The sequence below is a fragment of the Canis lupus genome, chromosome X (genome assembly GCF_011100685.1).
Source record: "Canis lupus familiaris isolate Mischka breed German Shepherd chromosome X, alternate assembly UU_Cfam_GSD_1.0, whole genome shotgun sequence".
Lineage (NCBI taxonomy): Eukaryota > Metazoa > Chordata > Mammalia > Carnivora > Canidae > Canis > Canis lupus.
In genome coordinates this window covers 101,199,463-101,222,303 of record NC_049260.1, presented here as the reverse complement: position 1 = coordinate 101,222,303, position 22,841 = coordinate 101,199,463, and the positions used below count along the sequence as shown (strand labels likewise).

General features: G+C 39.4%; 1 long non-coding RNA gene across 1 annotated transcript in view; it reads left to right on the top strand.

The window, feature by feature from the left end:
* The window catches only part of LOC106558464, an 88,133-nt gene that overhangs the window by 7,268 nt on the left and 58,024 nt on the right, over positions 1-22,841 (top strand). Inside the window, exon 2 of the long non-coding RNA XR_005386433.1 lies at positions 5,463-5,601. This is a non-coding gene — a long non-coding RNA (uncharacterized LOC106558464). The remainder of the gene's footprint in view (positions 1-5,462; positions 5,602-22,841) is intronic.

Here is a 22,841-nt window from a genome sequence, read left to right as displayed (position 1 = left end):
AATTTTCATTTGTTTCCATGTACTTTTTAATTCTTTGATTTCCTGGTTGACCCATTCATTGTCTAGTAGCATGTTATTTAACCTCCAGGTATTGTGGTTTTCCCAGAATTTTTCTTGTGGTTGACTTCTATTTTCTTCATAACATTTTGGTCAGAAAAGATGCATGGTATGTATGGCTTTGATCTTGAATATTTTGAGGCTAGTTTTGTTGGATAAGATGTGGTCTATTTTGGAGAATGTTCCATGTGCACTTGAAAAGAATGTGTATTGTTTTAGAATGCAGTGTTCTGATATAAATGGGGTGTTAAAGTCCCTATTATTGTATTATTATCAATTAGTTCATTTATGTTTGTTATTAACTCTTTTGCGCATTTGGTGTATAAATATATACAGTTGTTATATCTTCTTGTTGGATTGTCTCCTTTATTATTATATAGTATCCTTCTTTGTTTCTTGTTACAGTATTTGTCTTAAAGTCAATTTTATCTAAGTATTGCTACTGTTTTTTTTTTGATATCCATTTGTATTATAGATGTTTCTCCATACCCTCTCTTTCAACCTGCAGATGTCTTTAGGTCTAAAATGGGTCTCTTGTGGGTTGCCAGGGTGACTCAATCCGTTAAGCATCCAGCTCTTGGTTTCAGCTCAGGTCATGATCTCCTGGGCGGTGGGATCAAGCCCTATGTTAATCTCTGTGTCTGTTTCTCTCCCTCTGCTCTTCCCCAGTTCTCTCTCTCTCTCTCTCTCTCTCTCTCTCTCTCTCTCTCATAAATAAATAAATAAATAAATAAATAAATAAATAAATAATCTTAAAATAAAATGAGTCTCTTGTAGGCAGCATGTAGATGGGTCTTACTTTTTTTTTTTTTAGAGATTTTATTTATTCATGAGAGACACAGAAAGAGAGGCAGAGACATAGGCAGAGGGAGAAGCAGGCTCCCCGTGAAGAGCCTGATGTGGGACTCGATTCCGGATTGATGATTACACCCTGAGCTGAAGGCAGAAGCTCAACTGCTGAGCCACTCAGGTGTCCCAGGTCTGATTTTTTTTTAAGAGACTTTTTTTTTCTCGTCCTCCTCCTCCTCCTCCTCCTCCTCCTCCTCCTCCTCCTCCTCTTCTTCTTTTTCTTCTTCTTCTACTTTCTTCTTTCTTCTTTCTTCTTTTTCTTCTTTCTTCTTTTTCTTCTTTCTTCTTTTTCTTTCTTCTTCTTCCTTCTTCTTCTTCCTTCTTCTTCTTTCTTCTTCTTTCTTCTTCTTCTTCTTCTTCTTTTCTTTCTTTCTTTCTTTCTTTCTTTCTTTCTTTCTTTCTTTCTTTCTTTCTTTCTTTCTTCTTCCTTTTCTTTTTTTTTTTTTAAGTAAGCTCTGCATCTGACTGAGCTAGCCAGGTGCCCCAACTGGTTTTTCTTTTTACCCATTCTATCATCCTATGTCTTTTGATTGGAGCATTTATTACATTTACATTCAAAGTAATTGATAGATATGAATTTATTGCCATTTTATTACTTATTTTGTGGTTGTTTCTGAAGATTTTCTCTGATCCTTCCTTGTCTTTCTATCTTTCATGTTTTGTTGATTTTCTTTAGTGATATATTTGGATTTCTTTGTCTTTGTTCTCTGAATGTTTATTAGTGGTTTTTGATATATGGTTACCATTAGGTTTGTATAAACCTCTTTGGCATATATTAGTCTATATTAAGTTAATGGTGGTTTAAGTTTGAACACGTTCTTCTCCCCTTCACATGTTTCAGGTAAATTTGTTTATATTTTATATCCTTTTTGGGGAGTTCCCTGACTGATTTTTTTTAACAGAAATTTTAATTTTTGCTGTATTAAATTGATGGTCATTTTTTTTGTATTTGTCTATAATTTATTATTTCTAAAAATATATTCTATAATTAACCTTATGGTCCCTCTACCTTTTACACAACGTGGCAACCTCTGTTGACATAGATAGGAAAATCTCATATATAGTGTGAAAATAAAGAGCACGTTCATATGATACTTTTTGGCAAAGACCCAATAAAAAACTTTTTTTTGATAATTCTTCATATGCTTTATTATGTATAATATATACAATTGTATGTAAACATTTTTTATTGGAGTTCAATTTGCCAACACATAGCATAACACCCAGTGCTCATCCCATCAAGTGCCCCCGTCATTTTTGTTTGAACCCATTCTTTACTCCTCCCCTCCTCATGTTTTAAGTATACACTGTCATATTTTATATCCTTTTATGTTGTGAATCCCTTGACTGATTTTTTAAAATAGAAATATTTTTTTTCTGCTTTTGTGTTTCCTACCTTTATAGTGTTACTTTTGGTCTCTCCTTTCTAGTAAGAGTCCTCTTTAATACTTCTTGCAGGGCTGATTTAGTGGTCACAAGCTCCTTTAGTTTTTGATTGTCTGGGAAACTGTTTATCTCCCCTTCTATTCTGAGTGGTAACCTTACTGGATAGAGTGCTCTTGGCTGAGATTTTTCCCATTCAGCACTTTGCAAGCCATAAGGGAGCAGCATAATAAATTCAAAGTTTCTGTTGAGAAATCTCCAGGCAGCCCTATGTGTTTTCCCTTGTAGTTATGGACTTATATTATTTTGCTGCTTTTAAGATATTTTTTCACTACATTTTACAAATTTAATTACAGTGTCTTGGTGTAGGTCAGACTGCCTTTGTTGATTTTTGATAGGAGCTCTCTGTGCCTCCTAGATCTGGATATCTCTTTCCTTCACCAGGTTAGGGAAGTTTTCAGCTATTATTTCTTCAAATAAATGTCCTGCCCCCTTTTCTCTCTCTTCTTCTGAGACTCCTATAATATGAATGTTAATTACATTTGATGGAGTCACTGAGTTACCTAAAGCTATTCTTGTTTTGTGTAATTCTTCTTTCTCTCTTTTGCTCAGTTGGATTATTTTCCATTACTGTCTTTTAGGACACTAGTTTGTTCCTCTGCTTCCTCCTTCCTATTATTCATTCCATCAAGTGGATTTCTCATTTCATTTATTGACCCCCCCTTTTTTTTTCTCTGCTATGTTCTTCCTTATCTCTGTGTTAGGGTCTCACTCTTTTCTTCTACTCTTCTCTTAAGCCCAATGAGTATTATTATGATCATTGCTTTAAATTCTTTCTCAGGCATGTAACTCATATCTATGTTGCTTAAATCTCTGGATTCACCTTGTTCCTGTTCCTTTATTTGGGATAAATTTCTCTATCGCCTCATTTTGTCTGTCTCTCTGTGTCTGTTTCTTTGTCCTAAGAAAGTCACCTATGTCTTCTGCTCTTAAAAGTAGTGACTTTATGAACAGGAGGTCCTGGAGTGACTGCAGTACAGTGTCATTGTTCATTAGAATCTGGCTCCTCACGAGAGTTGCTTATGCCCCATTGTTGTGTCTGAGTCACTTTTTTTTAAGTGCAGTAATCTGCCCTGCCCTTCTGTCTACTATTGGCTGTGCTTGCTCCCTGTGTGTTAGTGGGGTCCAGGCAGGCCAGCTCTGAGGTAGCCCACTGAGGAACTTGGGAGAGTTTGGTGATGTTAGCAAAATTTTGTGGTGGGCCATTTGTCCTATGCTGGATCCCTGAAAGTGCTATGTCAGCTGCGGTCTGTATGCTGGAGTGGCTGAGGGGTGCAAGGCTGGTGTGGCATGTGAGGATACTTGGTGTAGCTTAGCCTGGTATAAGACAGTGGCTGTGGATGCACAGTTGGGTTCTGTGCAGCAGCTGGGCAGGGCACATGATGGCAGCTGTGAGCCTAGGGGCTGGTTGTGGCACATGATGGTGGCTGGGGGCACATGGGTGGGCATTGCAGCTGGGCATGGTGTGTGGCAGCAGGTATGCACCTGGAGGCTGGGTGGCACATGTGCAATTTTGACAAAATTTGACCTGAACCCTGGGCCAAGGCTGCAAGTATCTGTGCAGCCCTGCTTCCTGTGTTTATGCTGGGGAGCAGGAGAGGAAAATGCTACCTGCCAGCTCCCTTGTTTTCAAAGAAGTCAAGAAGTCCCCCAACATGTTCCAAAATAAGTTGAGCAGATCTATTTATTTGCCCTCCCCCCACCCATTGTATAAACTGCCATTTTTATGTTGCCTCTCCGCACAGGCTGCTGTCTCTTTAGAGGGTGGTGATCCTGCTATCACTTGCCTTCTTAGCTTGCCTGGTGCTAAGTCAGCTAACTTTTAAAGCTCTAGGCTCCAAGTCCCACTTTTATAAACTCATGTAATTTAGCCCCTCTGGTTTTAAAGCCAAAATTTATGGGGATAAGTCTTCCCCATGTGCAAGGGCCCATTTCTCTGCCTTTTTTTCCACATGCACAGTTCCCTCCCCCCTGTGGGCAACCTCCTTCTGCCTTTCTGACCTTCCTAATCTTTCAGATGCAACTTCTCTGTACTTAGTTGTGGAGTTTGTTCTGCCAATCTTCAGATTGCTCTCTGGCCTTTTTTTGACTTGGATGTGGATGATATCTAGTTGTCAACATGGGACCAGGTGAACTCAGAGTCCTCATGCTTTGCCATCTTTCCAAGCTCCCCAATATTCCAATGCAACAGTTAAAAAAAAAAGATTTTATTTAAGAGAGAGAGAGAGGGAGAGAAAATTTCAAGCAGACTTCATGCTGAGCATGGAGCCTGACGTGGGACTCAATCTCGTGACCCTGAGATCACAGCCTCAGCTGAAATCAAGAATTGTATCACTTAACCAACTGAGCCTACCCAGGTACCCCTCCAATGCAACAGTTTTAAATATAATATGTGTTAACACTTTCCTCATCACTTTTTTTAGTTCAATAAACAAATGAGAAATCAAACTTGGATTTTTTTTTTTTTTAGCATTTTCAAATTCGTACATTGTAAATAGTTCCCTCTATGGTGGATGTCAACTACAATTGTGATGTTACTGAATGAGGAGTTGGAAGAGATGTGTAGCAACACACTGTTATAGGGTGTTTCCACCTTATACAGATTATAGATGTAAATAACCTCAAGGGCATAGAGAATAAAAAAATATAGTCTGAGAATTAGGAAATGATATCTTTTGAATATTTTCTTTAGTTTTAATATAATTTAATTTTAGATATATGTAATTTTTACTAATGGCTGTATTTAACAACCAGCTCACAAAATTTCTGAAGATTTAACAATTAGCTCTCATGAGCTGGGTTGGGACAACTTGAGCACATTTGTACCCAACTGAACTTTTGCAGGACCTAGTATGGGTTAGACACTGCATGTGTAGCTTCCAAGATTCCTTAGTTCTCAGCAGTTTTAATAATAATGGTACATAATTCAATACTACTGGCTCTTGCTCCACCTGCTTCTTGCAGGATCCTAGTTCTCTGTTGTGTCTCTTAAACTTTTCTTGAAGCTCCTAGCTGGTATTTCCCCTGTGATCATGAACAAGTCTGTCATATGTTGTTGGTGCTTTGCAGCACATTAACTAGGTATTCGTCTGTTCTTATTATCTCCCATTAAGGCTATTTCTTGGGTGCTGCCTCTACTCTGCTGAACTCAAGTGTCTTCTCCTGACCTTGTGGCTCTTCTTCTGGTTATTGACAACAGAGCACAGGACTGACCACACATGGTGCCAGAGCATCTAGATAATTTGTCTTAAGGTAGGGGAGAATGTATCTCTCTTGCTTTGTGTTATATTGTTTTGGAAGAGGTCCTCAAGCTGGACTTTTTTTGACTGATCTTTCATTTCAGAATAGTTTTTAGATTTATTTTTTTTCTAAAATTTTGTATATATTTTTTATTGGAGTGCAATGTGCCAACATATAGTATAAAACACAGTGCTCATCCTGTCAAGTACCCTCCTCAGTACCTGTCACCCAGTCACCCCATCCCCTTGCCCACCTCCCCTTCCACTACCCCTTGTTCATTTCCCAGAGTTAGGAGTCTCTCATGTTCTGTCACCCTCACTGATATTTCCCACTCATTCTCTCTCCTTTCCCCTTTATTCCCTTTCACTATTTTTTATGTTCCCCATATGAATGAAACCATATACTGTTTGTCCCTCTCCGATTGACTTACTTCACTCAGCATAATACCCTCCAGTTCTATCCACGTTGAAGCAAATGGTGGATATTCATCATTTCTAATGGCTGAGTAATATTCCATTGTATACATAGACCACATCTTCTTTATCCATTCATCTTTTTTTTTCCAGAGAGAAAAAATGTTTATATTGACAAAAGACACCATATTCAGAGTCTGAATGCATGTAATACAATAAAAAATTTTGCACTGTTTAACAAAAGATATCTAGATATGGATACATACATACCCACATATGATTTTAATGCCTTAAAGTCAGTAAGAAAAATACAGTGAATAAAATAAAGTGTGCAAAAGATAGGAATATATAAGTCACAAAGAGCACCATGAAAATACAAAGACATATGACAATTGCAACAACACTGCTAATAAGATCCTAATTCATAGAAGGCTTTTTTTTATAATAAATTTATTTTTTATTGGTGTTCAATTTGCCAACATACAGAATAACACCCAGTGCTCATCCCGTCAAGTGCCCCCCTCAGTGCCCGTCACCCATTCACCCCCACCCCCCACCCTCTTCCCCTTACACCACCCCTAGTTCATTTCCCAGAGTTAGGAGTCTTTATGTTCTGTCTCCCTTTCTGACATTTCCCACACATTTCCTCTCCTTTCCCTTATATTCCCTTTCACTATTATTTATATTCCCCAAATGAATGAGAACATATAATGTTTGTCTTTCTCCGATTGACTTATTTCACTCCACATAATACCCTCCAGTTCCATCCATGTTGAAGCAAATGGTGGGTATTTGTCGTTTCTAATGGCTGAGTAATATTCCATTGTATACATAGACCACATCTTCTTTATCCATTCATCTTTCGATGGACACCAAGGCTCCTTCCACAGTTTGGCTCTTGCGGACATTGCTGCCATAAACATTGGGGTGCAGGTGTCCCAGCATTTCACTGCATCTGTATTTTTGGGGTAAATCCCCAGCAGTGCAATTGCTGGGTTGTAGGGTAGCTCTATGTTTTATTCTTTAAGGAACCTCCACACAGCTTTCAAGAGTGGCTGTACCAGTTCACATTCCTACCAACAGTGCAAGAGGGTTCCCCTTTCTCCACATCTTTTCCAGCATTTGTTGTTTCTTGTCTTGTTAATTTTCCCCATTCTCACTGGTGTGAGGGGGTATCTCATTGTGGTTTTGATTTGTATTTCCCTGATGGCAAGTGATGCAGAGCATTTTCTCATGTGCCTGTTGGCTATGTCTATGTCTTCCTCTGTGAGATTTCTGTTCATGTCTTTTGCCCATTTCATGACTGGATTGTTTGTTTCTTTGGTGTTGAGTTTGATAAGTTCTTTATAGATCTTGGAAACTAGCCCTTTATCTGATACATCATTTGTAAATATCTTCTCCCATTCTGTAGATTGTCTTTTAGTTTTGTTGACTGTATCCTTGGCTGTGCAAAAGCTTCTTATCTTGATGAAGTCCCAATAGTTCATTTTTGCTTTTGTTTCCCTTGCCTTCATGGATGTATCTTGCAAGGAGTTGCTGTGGCCAAGTTCAAAAAGGGTGTGGCCTGTGTTCTCCTCTAGGATTTTCATGGATTGTTGTCTCACATTGAGATCTTTCATCCATTTTGAATTTATCTTTGTGTCTGGTGTAAGAGAATAGTCTAGTTTCATTCTTCTGCATGTGGCTGTCCAATTTTCTCAGCACCATTTATTGAAGAGACTGTCCTTTTTCCAGTGGGTAGTCTTTCCTGCTTTGTCGAATATTAGTTGACCACAGAGTTGAGGGCCCATTTCTGAGTTCTCTATTCTGTTCCGTTGATCTATGTGTCTGTTTTTGTGCCAGTACCACACTGTCTTGATGATCACAGCTTTGTAGTACACCTTGAAATCCAGTATTGTGATGCTCTCAGCTCTGGTTTTCTTTTTTAATACTCCCCTGGCTATTTGGGGTCTTTTCTGATTCCACACAAATCTTAAGATGATTTGTTCCAACTCTCTGAGGAAAGTCCATGGTATTTTGATAGGGATTGCATTAAGTGTGTAAATTGCCCTGGGTAGCATAGACATTTTCACAATATTAATTCTTGCAATCTATGAGCATGGAATATTTTTCCATCTCTTTGTGTCTTCCTCAATTTCTTTTAGAAGTGTTCTATACATTTTAGTGTATAGATCCTTTACTTCTTTGGTTAGGTTTATTCCTAGGTATCTTATGCTTTTGGGTGCAATTGTAAATGGGATTGACTCCTTAATTTCTCTTTGTTTAGTCTCAGTGTATAGAAATGCCACTGATTTCTGGGCATTGATTTTTGTATCCTGCCACACTGCCGAATTGCTGTATGAGTTCTAGCAATCTTTGGGTGGAGTTTTTTGGAGTTTTTAGATTTCTAGAAAAGTTGAGAAGATAGTACATACAGGGAGTTGTCATATACCTTATGGTTAGTCTCCCCTCTTGTTAATATCTTATATTAGTATAGTACATTTGTCACAATTAATGGATCAACATTAATGCATTATTATTAACTAAAGTTCACACTTTGATTTCTTCTGTTTTTCCTAATGGCCTTTTTCTGTTTGAATATTCCGTTCAGGATTCACAGTACATTTAATAGTCATATTTCCTTTGATTCCTCATGGCTGTGACAGTTTCTAAGACTTCTTATGTTTGATGACCCTGGAGGTTTTGAAGAGTACTGGTTAAACGTTTCATAGAATGCCCTTCAATTGTGATTTCTCTAATATTTCTCTCATGGGGATGCCTGGGTGGCTCAGTGGTTGAGTGCCTGCCTTCAGCCCAGGGTGTGATCCTAGAGTCCTGGGATCGAGTCCCACATCAGGCTCCCTGCATGGAGCCTGCCTCTCTCTCTGCCTATGTCTCTGCCTCTTTCTCTCTGTGTCTCTCATGAATAAATAAATAAATAAATAAAAATCTTTAGAAAGAAATAATATTTCTTTCACTGTTAGACTTGAGTTATAGGTTTTGGGGAGGAAGATCACACAGGTAAAGTGCCATTCTCATCACATTGTATCAAGGGTACCTACTGTCAATGTCACTTATCACAGTTGTTATAGAACTTGATTATCTGGCTGAGGCAGTGTTTGTCAGGTTTCTCCATTGTACAACTACTATTTTTAAAAAACACCTTTCTGTACTCTTTGAAAGGAAGTAGCTATGCATAGCCAATGTTTAAGGAATGGGGAATGTCTTGAAGATGGAGTATTTACATAAATTATTTGGAATCCTTTGTGCAGGAGATTGGTCTCTTCTCGCCATTTGTTTATTTATTCAACTATTTATATTGGTAGGACTCGTGGATATTTACTTTAAATTTCTAGGTTATAACCTAGTATAGTTAATGCTTATTATTCATGGATTCTGTGCTTTTTAATTTGCCTACTTGCTAAAATTTGTAACTCTTGAGTCAATACTTGTGGCACTTTCATTTTCATTTTCAGTTCTACCTTCTTGTTTCATCTCTCATACTATAAACAAGTACCCTTTTAATCATCTATTTAATGTCATGTTTTTCCCGGTTTTGTGGTTTTTTATTTGTGAATTCACTGGTTAAAATGTCCCTCAAGTTTAGTGCCAAAGTACTGACTTGTGTTCCTGAGTACAAGAAGGCTGTGATGGAGAAAATATATGTTAGATAGACCTTGTTCAGCCATGAATTATAGTGCTCTTGTCTATGAGTTCAGTGTTAATGATTCAACAATATATATTAAATAAGTTATCTTTAAACAAAAACCTGCATAAAACAAGGTTATATAGTGATCATTTAAAGAGAATGTTGTTATCAAGAGGCTTGTAGGAAGCTAACTCTGTATTTTCCTTAGGAACAGTGGTTCAGTATTTGCTAATGCAGTATTCATGGATAATTTGTAGAATGTAACTACCACAGGTAATGAGTGTAAACTTCTCTAGTGTTTTATTGATTTGTTGCTAAAATGGATACCACTCTAGCCATTGGAAGTTCTTTCATTTGACTCCTGCATCCCTTTGTCTCTTTAGTATAAATCTCTCATCAGTGCACGTGTGTGTGTGTGTGTGTGTGTGTGTGTGTGTGTGTGATTTTTTTTTTTTTTTCAAAGCAGTTCCTTAATGTCTGGCAGTTCCTTAATTTTATGCCTCATGTGTAGAGTCAGCCTTTTTTTTCCAAGGATCCCTGCTTCCTTTTTGGAGAATGTTATTAGAAACTAAGATGTGAGCACTAGCTGTGCTTGTTGCTGTAAGGTGTCAGTGCTTCTAGACCCTCTTAGCTGACAGAGTAAAGAGATATGTGTGTCTATACTAACACATGTATATACATATATCTATAAATATTTCTACATGTAACCATATACATTTATATTAAACTAAACATCAGTCCCAGCTGTTGACTCTAACTTTATTATCATATGGATCATTTTAGCCTCTCCCCTTAATTATCTGTGACTTCCCATTCCAATGGCAAGATAACTGGCTTCCACCATCTACCATCCATTTGCTTAATTATTCAACCTAGTATTCATGTATAGTGGTATTAAAATTGTTAACCCATTGTCCTGTGGGAAACAACTTTCTCAAATGGAGTATGGTGCTTGTGTACAGTGCCTTTTGTCATTCGTCTTACTGTTTCCACTTACCTCCAAAGCTACTTAGCACCATTTTTTACCTCACAGCTTTTAATAATACACTTTAATGTACTTATCTGTTCCATTACTACCTATTTAGACATAAGTCATGTGGGATTGGCAATGAAACAAATCCAAGTGAGAGATACCCCATGGTACTCAGGATTCCTAAGCTATTTTACCCCTCCCAGTCCACCTACTGATTCTTAATCCCTCCTGTACCACAATTCTCCTTCAGGAGCTTCCCTCATTTTTGCAGGGCTGTTAAAGATTGTACCACATGTACCCAAACATGTCTGAGTCCTAATTAGATATATGCTGTGACCCCTGCTTTACATGCTTCATTTCATTTAATTTCACTTAATCCTCATACAGATAGTTTCTAAAATTTATAAAGTGCTTATTATTGTCAAGCACTTTTCTAGGTATATTAGAAGTATTGAAAAAAATTTTAAAAAAGAAGTATTGATTTGATTAGATTAGACCTCAAAAACCTATGAGATATTATCTGTTAATATTCTGACATTTTACTGATAGGAAACAAAGGTTCAGAGAGGTTAGGTAACTTGCTCAAGGTTATACACTTCAAAGTCTGTGCTCTTTCTGTTAAACCACACTGCCTCAAGTTACAAAGAATCTAGAGCTGCATCTCAATTAAAAAAAAAAAAAACTTCAGATGTTTTTTATTTTTCTTTTTTAGAGGACACTTTTTAGGAAGTAATGTCATTGCTGACAATGGGAAAACATAAGGAAATATAGATCCCACTGCAATGTATTTATTGTAAAATTTGTCAAACACCTTGGTAAATAGTTCTTGGCATTCCCAGACTCTTCAGCCTTGGTGACTGAGTAGAAAGTTCACAAAGAAAAGGAAAGGAAGGTTGTTGCAGATGACCAGAAACTATTTTCCTAGTTTTGTCCCTCTCCCATCCTTAGCTATTTTTGAGATGCAAACGTATTTCAATTCAATAAACATGTATTGAGTACTTACTTTGTGTGGGCACTGTTCTAGGTACTAGTGGGAAATAGAGAAATGAGCAAGGGATAGTTCTACAAGACAAGGAATTTTATCTTGGTGGGGAAGAACAACATGTATCTAAAATAAAATTTCAAATAATATGGAAAGGGAGTAACATTATCTGATCTTTCAAGCCTAACCCGCTCATTGGGGGCTTTATCTTTTGTGCTATGCTTTATTCATCGTAATATTAGAATGATTGTTGGCTGAGTACCAATGACCTGGGCCTCTTGGGAATATTCAGAGACCCAAAGCGAGGCCAGCCTGTAGTTTGAGAGTAGCTGTGGATAATCACATTATACAGAGCATTATAAATTGGCTCTGGGCCTTTGTAAAGGGTCAGTGGTCCGAGTCCAACAGACAGTCAGATATGGTGCTTTGTGCTTGCCTGGTTCCTGCTTAATGCTCAGTGAGGGATAGCCTCAGCTTTGCCTAATTTCTTTTTGGCTCCAGACCTCTCACCCCTCTTACAGGTTGGCATTTTGTGGCTTCCTTGCCATCCGCTCTTCCTCTCTCCAGTCTAATTAGTAGATTGGTGGGAGGTAGGCTCAGAAAGGGAAGGCTTTTCCCTGAGTACCCATTCTTTACAGCAATCCAGCCATTTGGGCTTTAATTGGCTTCAGAGGGCCCCTTAGTGCTTTGTCCTTTGTGCATCAGGATGTTAATTACTTAATAAACCAAATGGGAGTCTTTCAAAAATGCAATGTTAGCTCTTCTCTTTCTTAGAGCACAACTTGGGACAGGCTAGACTACTCCAGTCACTGTAAGAACCAGCCTAAGATAAACCTGGGAGGCTGCAAAAGTTTGTGTTGAGTGCTCTGAATTTAAGAATCCTCTTTCATAGTATGGCTTCTCTTGGGTCCCCAGGGCCCCTCCCTACAGCATCTCCCCTAGGCTTGCCCTTTCCATGCTGATCTGTGCTTTGACTCTTTTAGTATGTATGCTCTATATTTAATTTCAAGGAGGCCTGTTCACTTAATCTGACAAAGCAATTTATAGTAACATTAGTAGCCAACACTTAAAATGTAAGCCAACACAGTCATTTGGCTAAGTGCTTTATACAAATTTGTTATATCCTCCCACCAACCTCATAAGGTTGATTGTTCTTATTATACTCACTATACAGATGAAGAAATTAAGACCCAAAGAGTTTAAGTGACTTGTTTAAGATCACACAGCTAGGAAACAGTGGAGCTGGGATTTGAATCCAGTTGTCTTGACACTGGAGCCATGGTCAACAAACCACCAAATTGTAACACCAAGTGTGTTTCACTAATGACTTATAATGACATGGTTGCTATAGCATGTTTGCATACTTTCTCTAACCCTAGAGTGCCTATCCCTTTATTAAGCACCTACTTTGAACCAGATATTTGCATTTTAACAGTGGCATTTAAGGTCTCAATTCTTTTTTTTTTTAAGATTTGTATTTATTTGAAAGAGAGAGAACACAAACAGTAGGAGTGGCAGAGAGGCAGATTCCCCACTGAACAGGGAGTCTAATGTGGAGCTTGATCCCAGGATCCTGAGATCATGACCTGAGTTGAAGGCAGACACTTAACTGACTGAGTCACCCAGGTGCCCCATAATGTCTTAATTCTTACAAGTGACTAATGTAGGCATCATGAAAGGATTAAGGAACAATTAAGTGTTAAATTGCATAGTATTGATCATAAGTACACTGGTGTTTTAGTGGGTAGAACTGTGCTAGGTTTGGATAGGTAGAGATAAAGGAAGGGAAAAGCATTTTAACCAGGGGCAAATAACCCAGCAAGGCATAGAAATGAGAAGAAGGTGAAAAGGAAGGAATGAGATATAGTTGGGTAACACAGTGATTTTCAAGTGTTTGTGTAACTAGGATAGAACCTCTCAAACTCTATGGCCACAGCCCTTCCTGTTGTATCTGCCACTGAATATCTCTAGCAGAGAAAGCACATTGTCTTGTAATAATAGCTAACATTTATTGAGTGAAATAGTTCTACAACATTAATGAAACTTCATCAAATCCTCAAAACAACTTTATGAAACTGGAACTGTCTCCTTTTTTTTTCTGAGATAAGGAAACAGAGGTTCAGGGATACTAAAAAACTCGCCCAAGGTTACATAGCTAGTAAGAAGCAGAGCTGGAAGATAAACCCAGGTAGTCTGGCTCCAGAGAATGGATCTTAACTATAAAGCTATACTTTATATGTTTGGACAGTCCTACTCCTATTTAGGGTCTTGTAACCTCTTTGTAAGCTCCTACTCTGGTTTGTTAATACAGACCTTGTATTTGAAAGGACTGCTTTTGTCCTTCGTGCTTATGGCCTAGACCAGGAACTGACCAACTAGCTTCTTTGATTATTTTTTGTCTGGGGCCCAACCTTGGTTTTGTCTGTCATTGTCATCACCACTTTTACAAAATGCAACACATAAAAACAAAACTAAGGAAATAGGGCCCTTCCTCCTAAAGTCTAGAGCAGAGCTGGCCTTAACTGTCCTTGCTAGGCTTCTTTATCTTGGGCTTAGCCATGATCCTTTTGGGCCTTAACAAGTGATGAGCTCCTTCTATTAGATGCTTGAGGAGGAAGACTTAGTTCTAAGAGAGAAGCAATGGAAAAAGTAGTTTTCTTAGTCTACTTACATATATAATCCCTCCACCATAAATTGTACCTTCTAACATGGTGGACAGATTGGGTTTTGGGAGGCCATTTTGACTTTCAGCCTTATGTATTGTGGACTTAGAGAAGATGGAAAGAAAGCTTTGAGTTTTTCTTTGGCTGTAAGGCAAAGCCTCTACTACACCACAATTTATTGCTTTGTTACTCAAGAGGGTTAATAGTCTAGCCTGTGGCCACTCAGGAGTGTTGATCCTTCTTTTAATGAAATGAGATGGGAGGTTAGGCCCTTAAAACATTTGTGAAAGTCTCTTTCATGTGGGCCCCCTCCCCTAAGCTTCTGAATTTTGTCTGTACAGAGTATGCATTGTCCCAAAATGGGCCCTCACCCCGAAAAAGTCAACACTGAAACCCTCCTCCCATTATCAAATGTTTCCCTGTTCTAATGATAATTTAAATTTCTAAAAATTAGCAACAAAATCCCTTCCCCTTCAAAATGATCTCCGTTCTCATGTTTGCACAGAAATAGGCTTTATTTAAGAGGCAGTAGGTAGCCATTATAAGTTCTTAAGTAGCATGATGAAAATGGTGTTACAGGGGGATTGATCTGGTAATAGCATACTATTGCTGTAATAATACTATCCTAACACAGTTATTTCTCACACTATGATGCATTTGCCTCTTTACTTGTCTTTCTCCCTCAGTAGATTGTAAACTTGTGGGACAGTTACTTAGTCATCTCTACCTCTAGTGCCCAGTGCAGTGCTCATTGAATGAGAAGAGACCAGAGGCAGAAATACCAAGTAAGGATGTAAGAGTAGGGTAGAGGAGAGGGCTACTGAAGTAGTTCAGATATGTGAGGTGACAAGAGCCTGGATAAGGACAGGATGTGTGAGATACTTTGTAGGCAGATATGTCAGAATAATATGGATGAAGGGATGAAGATATAAGAGGATGACATGATTTGTAAGTTGGAGAATCAGAAAATAGTACTATTGGGTTTTAGGGAGACAGAAAAGAGTACCTCTTTGTTCCTCTTCTCAGCTCAGAACCAACTGAGAAATAAGACTCAGTAAATGAATGAGTATCAAAATGTGAGTACCCTGTGAATTATGCAGCTTTCTCCTTATAGTAATTGGTCTACCAGGAAAACTATAGCCTTCCCCTCAAGAAACATAGCTCATCCTGTAAGATTCTCAGTTGGCTGAGGGCAGCCTAAAACAACTCTCTCAGGGCAGGTATATCTGAAAGAGAAAGCTCCAGAATCTGGGTCATCTAACTTATTCTTCAATGAGCAAGAAAATAAATATTTGAGGATTTTCAGGTCACATGGTTGGTCCTGTCCTAACTACTTCCTCTGCTGTTGAGGTATGAAAGCATCCATAGGCATTAAGTAAAGGAAGAAGCATGGCGGGACACCTGGGTGGCTCAGTGGTTAAGTGTCTGTCTCCGGCTCAGGGCCTGATCCCAGGATCCGGAATCAAGTCCCGCATCAGGCTCCCTGTGAGGAGCCTGCTTCTCCCTCTGCCTGTGTCTCTGCTTCTCTCTCTCTGTCTCTGTCTCTCATGAATAAATAAATCTTAAAAAAAGGAACAAGCGTCGCTATATTCCAATAAAACTTTAGTAACAAAAGCAGGTGGTAGGCTGGATTTGGTTCATGGACTAGAGTCTACCAACCGTGGAACAGTGAACAGTTTCTTCATTATTCTCACAAATAAGTTAATTCATACCTTGGAGGAAAGGGAATGAAGGGTTGGAGACTGGCTATGTATATTAACCTAGTAGAAGCTTCCTCAGGGAAACCTGAAACCTGGGAAATGCTAGATCCCTTCTAACAGGCACTATTGACAAGAGTAACAGGAGAGAAGTTTGTGGAGTGATGCTAATCTTTGGAGATGTTGAATTTGAGGTGACAGTAGGACCAAAAAGTGGAGGTTACCTGTAGCCACAGGCATGTGGGGATCCAGCTTGTACTGACTTGGGAGAACCAATTGTGCCCATCTTTTTTTCAACTCTGTGTTCAGTGATCTCATCATGGTAGCTTAAAATTGGCCATGGTGGCAGTATGGATAGCATGGAAACTGGCAAAATCTAGAAATCAGAGTTTCCCTGCTCTTGACATAAGCAGACTGTTAAACATTTACCAGCACAGCACTATGTGTAGAAGGTATGAAATATGGATCTGAAATACAGTTGCAAATAGGACCCAGTGGGGGAATCCTCTGCTTGGAGGTGAGAGCTAAAGCTCTGGCAGTGGATGAGTCTACTGAGCATGGGTTGGAAAAGAGCAAAGTAAATAAGCCAACATACTTGGGGAATATTCACAGTTTGGGTCTATAAAATAAATAAATAGAAGCTTGGAAGAGAGATGGGAGAAGTAGAAGGAGAATGGGGAAGATGCAGTGTCAGGGTAAATGGTCATCCCTCACTACCTATGATGTTAGGCCCTTTGGCAAACATCAGAAAAGGACCACTTACTCCTGGTTAATTATAAAACAAGGCTATATACCCCTGAAGAAGTTGAGTTGGTGGGGAAGAGACTCCAGGGAGCCTGTGGACCTTCCAAATAGACCCAACACCTTCCAAACAGACCCTTTAAGGCTTGGTCCTGCATGATATTTCAGACAAGATCAAGGAAGACAGAAGACAGAATTTGGAGCAGTTGATATAATGCCACCCAAAAAAAGCCCAACACTGACAAAAGCCCTAAATTCCACATTATTGCTCTTTAACTCACAAAGAAATCTAGCTGCTATTCTGATTTAAAGCCTTGGATTGCAGTCCTAGCTGAGAAATCTAACAGAGGAGGAATCCCCCAAACAAAAAAGGCCAAGTCTATTAACTAGAGATCAATTAATGCTTACACTAGACCCAGGGGCCTGCTTGTTTTGAGGTCACTCATTCCTGAGACTAGTAAGGACCTTGCCTTCTTCCCAGGAGATTCTAGAACTCATGGAAACTCTGCTGCTTTTGTAGTCTAAGGGCCTCAGAGTGTTTCTCCTGACTTTGGAGCTCACTTTGATCTTTTCTAGGCTAGACTCCTGAGGCCCTAGACACCCAGCTATTAGAAATGACAAATACCCACCATTTGCTTCAACGTGGATGGAACTGGAGGGTATTATGCTGAGTGAAGTAAGTCAGTCGGTGAAGGACAAACATTATATGTTCTCATTCATTTGGGGAATATAAATAATAGTGAAAGGGAATATAAGGGAAGGGAGAAGAAATGTGTGGGAAATATCAGAAAGGGAGACAGAACGTAAAGACTCCTAACTCTGGGAAACGAACTAGGGGTGGTGGAAGGGGAGAAGGGCGGGGGGTGGGAGTGAATGGGTGACGGGCACTGGGGTTATTCTGTATGTTAGTAAATTGGACACCCAAAATAAAGATCTATACTTGCTAATAATGGGCACAGACCCACACCTGAGCATAGTATATGAGGCCAAATGTAAGGCTTCAAACACAGATTCTGGTGAAGCACAGCAGAAACTGGTTTTTTAACATAGTACTTTGGTCTCTTAACATAGTGTTTATTTCCCAACTTTTCAAGGCCATGTTGGAGATTTGTAAGTCTAATCTGTCTACCTGTCTACCCTGCTTGGCTCTAATTGACAGAAAACACAAGGAATTAGTTGTAGATCAATGTTGTACCTTTAGTACCTCATTAATGATAACTAAAATTTATTAATTTATCAATGCTTTGCTGGATATTTTATATGATTGCTTAATCCTTATGTCAACCCTATGAAGTAGATATTATTAATATTCTTATTTTATAGAGGAGAAAATTAAGAGACAGAAATATTAAATAATGTATTTAAGGTCATGCTGTAGGTTGCAGAGCCAGGATAAAAGATAAAAACCTCAGTGATCCAACTCTACACATTACATCATTTCCTTTTCTATATCTAAAAGATCTGATTCTCTGTTAAAGTTGGGCCAGAGGATATGGTTTAGGTACGAGATAGAGTAGGGCTTATGATTATCACAAATCAAAATTAGCTATAGGCTTAGAAGCTGGAGAATGCAGCCTTGATTGATTGATTGATTGCAGTTGAGAGTCCTCACACAGGTCGACTTACAGAATGGGATAGTAGAAACTGAGAAAGTATATAGCGAGAAGAGGCAGGCCCACATTATTGTTTCAGTGAAGTGACCCTAAACATTCTGGTTAATATTGCCCAATTAACGTTTGTTGTTCCTATAGTAGAGAGGAACGAATGTGGGATTCTAATACTGTTTCTTTCTAAGCAATGGAGCAATAGTCCCTCCCTCCATGGAGATATGAGGCAGGGAATAATATATGCAAAATGGCTGGTACATAGTAGGTACTCTGTGCATGTTAACCCCAGCTGATTTAAATAGACCCAGTCTGCTCATACATATGCCTAAGACAAGGCATTTCTCCCCTGGCCTTCAGCCTTTGTCTCTCCCCACAGCCTCTTAACTGTTCTGACTTGTAATTCTTCAATCTCACCTCTTCTGGTTCTCTGTCCTGTCTCTTGGTGGTGGGAGAATCAGCCAATAAAGGGAAAAGTAATATAATATCAGATAAGTGCCATGAAGAAAATAAAACATGGTAATGGGAGAGAGAATGGCTGAGGGAGTGGCAACATTAATAGAAAGGCCATCGGAGGAGGTGACATTTGAGCTCAAAGCTGAATGAAGGAAAGACTCAGCCATACAAAGCTAGGAGAGAAGGGAGTCCTAGACAAGAAGGAACAGGTGCAAAGATTCCAAGCTGGGAAAGTTGGCAGGTCTAAAGAATATAAACATCTGTGTGGATGGAGAATAGTGACTGGGGACGGCATAAATATATGAAATAAAGTTGGAGAAGCTGACAGAGTCTGGGTTACTCAGGGCCTCATGGGCCATAATACACAACTTGAATTCGATTCTAAGGACAGTGCGAAGTCCCTTTTGGGTTGACCACTCTGGCTTCTGAAAAGTGCCTTAAAGTCTTCATGTTTCTTCATTTCCTAGGTCTTCCCATTGTGAATGATGCCCGGTTTTCACTGTCCCAGATAACTGATTCAATCTACAGTGGTTTAAAACCATCCATTCTGTGCTGTCACTGCCCCTCCCCAATTTCAGCTCTCCGTGCCCTGGCTCTAAGTGAGAATTCCTCATTATTCTCAACACAGGAATATCTTCAGACTGGGAGATCAGGTTGGAAAAGGACTCTCCCTGAAGTGAAAGGCAACATGAATCTTCCTGGAGTAGATACGTGCAATTTCTTGCAGCAGCCCAATGACAGATGTGTGAAAGTGCAGCTGTTGAGGTGGGGATGTGTCTAAATGGTAGACAGGGAAATGTCCCCTGGAAGACATCCATCTCAAAGGGAATTAATGGGAGATGCCCTGCAGTATCACAATTTCGGTCTGTGCTTCAGGAGATGTCAGGATAATAGGAACTTTTCCTATCTGAGGAAATTTTGAAATAGTTGAGTTAGAGATCTGTAATTTCCTCATGTGTCCAGGGGACAAAGACTATGTGCGGTGGCTTTGAGTCCTTAGAAAAGCAGACTTGTAGTACAGTGTAGAATGTTTTGGTTTCCACTAGAGTGAGGGTAAAACTGCCTACACAATTCTCCAGTTCCCCTTTCTCAGATTCTTTGTGCACTGAACTGCCGCCTTATTGCCAAAAATAACCACTTCGTTTGTATCATGTTCTCCCATTCACAAATTATTTTCAAATATCATAAAAAACAATGGTAGGTGATAAATATTATTCTCTTTTATGCAGATCAGAAAATCAAGGCCCATCATTGTTACATGAAGTCATTAACCTAGATTTAAGTTAACATAGTTCATGCTTATTTTCTCTTTAGATTTGTTTAAGGCATTTAATTTCTTTTCTAGAGACCAGGATAGTGGGCCGAAGTATTCTGGTTATTAGATAGGTACATCCCACCATCATCTATTAAAAACTTATCAGTTTAGTGTGAGTTTGGCTAGTCTGAGGCAGGCCCAGAGGCTGGAGAAATTGACAGAACCAAGGTCTTGTAGAGTGCCAGACCCTGGATTGTAGTGATCATACCAAGGTGCAGACATCCTCACAAGGCCTGGCTGGAAAATAATCTGCTGACCTTTTCCAAACTGACTTAACGGCATGATCACTCAACTCTTTCCACTTTATTTTTGAGCTTCTTGAAAAAGAGCAAACAACTCTAATTTAGCTAGCCAGTTCACCAGCTGGAGATGCAGAATGGCATGGGGAGCTGATTAAAATGAGGCAGTAGTTTAAAAACCAGGAGCCAATTGACCTTAACTGTGTTTCTTCCAGCTTAATATGTCATTGTTGAAGATGTAGATAAGTGATTTGCTGGCCTCTGCTCTGGAGAGGTTTTATATATTGCTCATGTAGTCATAATTCTCAACCATTTTCCTTTCATACCACTCAGTTAAGGGAATAATTACTGCCTTGGGTTCATGCTTTTGGTGTATTACTACGTGAGTCACTGAAAAGCCCGGCCTGTCTGTCCTTCCTTCTTTCTTCCTTCCTTTCTCCTTTTAATGTCTCTTTGTTTAGAAGAGAGAAATCAATTTTTGAATTGATTTCAAATTGCATTTGAATTTAGAAAATTAAAACAAATGAATAGCAAAATACCATTACTTTCAGAGCTCATAAGACAAAACCTGGCTGACTTGGGGTTTTGACTATTGGTTCTTATAACAAATGGCTCCTTTAAGATGGCACCAAAGTCAATACTAATGGTTATTATGATTAAGTACAGCTCCCTTGGTGTCCGTTTCCTGCTCTCTGGCTTCCTTCTCCTCTCTTCAGTGCACACACATGGATTCTGTAAAGTCAAGTGACCCTGAGATATACACAGGCCAAGGAGAGAAAGTTTGCAGCTGGCTCTTCCAACTTCCTTACTGTGGTTTCCCTCTGCCTAACAACTCAGTAGCCTGGTTTGAGCAGGGCCCCTGCTGCAGGTGTCCCCTTCCATGGTCTGAACTTCTAAAAATCTTCCAAGCTTAAGGCATTTCAAGGTTCTCCTCCCAAAACCCCTGGTCCTGAGACTGCCTATCCTGGGCACCATCCTCTAAGGACCCTTGTCTCTGCCAGGTAATGATAAAGTTAAACACCTGCACTAAAGGTTCACATGATTTTCAAGATAGCTTTAATCCAAGGGTGTGACTGATGGTTGCGTTTCAGGTACCTATGGTAGGCACCCTAGAGAGAAAGAAGAGGTACTGTTTTGGGTGCCTCACCAGCACTAAAATAATTCAGATTTCTTTTTTTTATTTATTTATGATAGTCACACACACACAGAGAGAGAGAGAGAGAGAGAGAGAGAGGCAGAGACACAGGCAGAGGGAGAAGCAGGCTCCATGCACCGGGAGCCCGACGTGGGACTCGATCCTGGGTCTCCAGGATCACGCCCTGGGCCAAAGGCAGGCACCAAACTGCTGCGCCACCCAGGGATCCCTAATTCAGATTTCTACAGAACATTTTACCAAGTACTTTTTCATTCATATTTTGTTTCTTTTTCCCCTTCCAAATAGTATTGTGAGGTAGGTGATATTATTTTATTTTTATTTTTTTAAAGATTTTATTTATTTATTCATGAGATACACGGAGAGCGGGAGAGAGAGGCAGAGACATAGGCAGAGGGAGAAGCAGGCTCCATGCAGGGAGCCCGACGCAGGACTCGATCCTGGGTCTCCAGGATCATGCCCTGGGCCGAAGGCAGGTGCCAAACCGCTGAGCCACCCAGGGATCCCCAGGTGATATTATTTAATATAAAAAAATGAGGAAACCAAGACTTTGAGAGGTTAAGCAATTTGTCTGACACCACACAGCTAGTAAATGGCTGAGACTGGAACCTAGCTCACTTGATCTGAAATTCTGTGTGGTTTTTGCTCTGCCAAACAGTCTCATAATCATTTAACTCAATTTTTTGGCTACTAATTGTCCTGTGGGGATGCAGGGAGCAATGAAACCTATATAGCCATGTCATATTATATTCTAAGAATATAGAGAACATAGATATATGGAGAGAGACAAAATATGACTGAATATATTTTAAAATGACAAATCATGGGAAGTGCTATAAATGAAAGCTGAGGTAAAAAATTGTGGTGGGGGAGCTTCTTTAGATAGGCTTCTTGGAAATCTCAAAGACCAAAAAAGAGATAGTGATGGTAGCAGAGGGAGACCAGTCTAGGTAGAGGGTATACAAAAGGCCCTGAGGCATATTCATATGGTTGCCTGCCCCACTCACTCTATGTCCTCAGGAGCTATGTTCTGTATACACAGATGCTTTTAGGGCTTGATGAAGTCTCCTCAGGAATTGTTATACTATCAATCCAACCATATATGCCAGCAACCCTACACACTGGGCTCATTTCCTTGCTTACTTTAAGAAGGCCCTTAGACACTAGGATGATTTTTTTTTTCATCAGAACTTCACAAGGTTTGCTGTTGAAGTTGGGCATTTCTTCCAATTTTCACAAATAATGTGTCCCAAGTATGAGCTTGTGGAAGGCTCAAACAAACCCATCCCCATGGGTGGAGACACAGATCACAGATGCCATACTGACAAAGGGCCACCAGGATGTGACCTGGTGGAATTTTGCATGTGAAGAACACATTATGTGTTCTT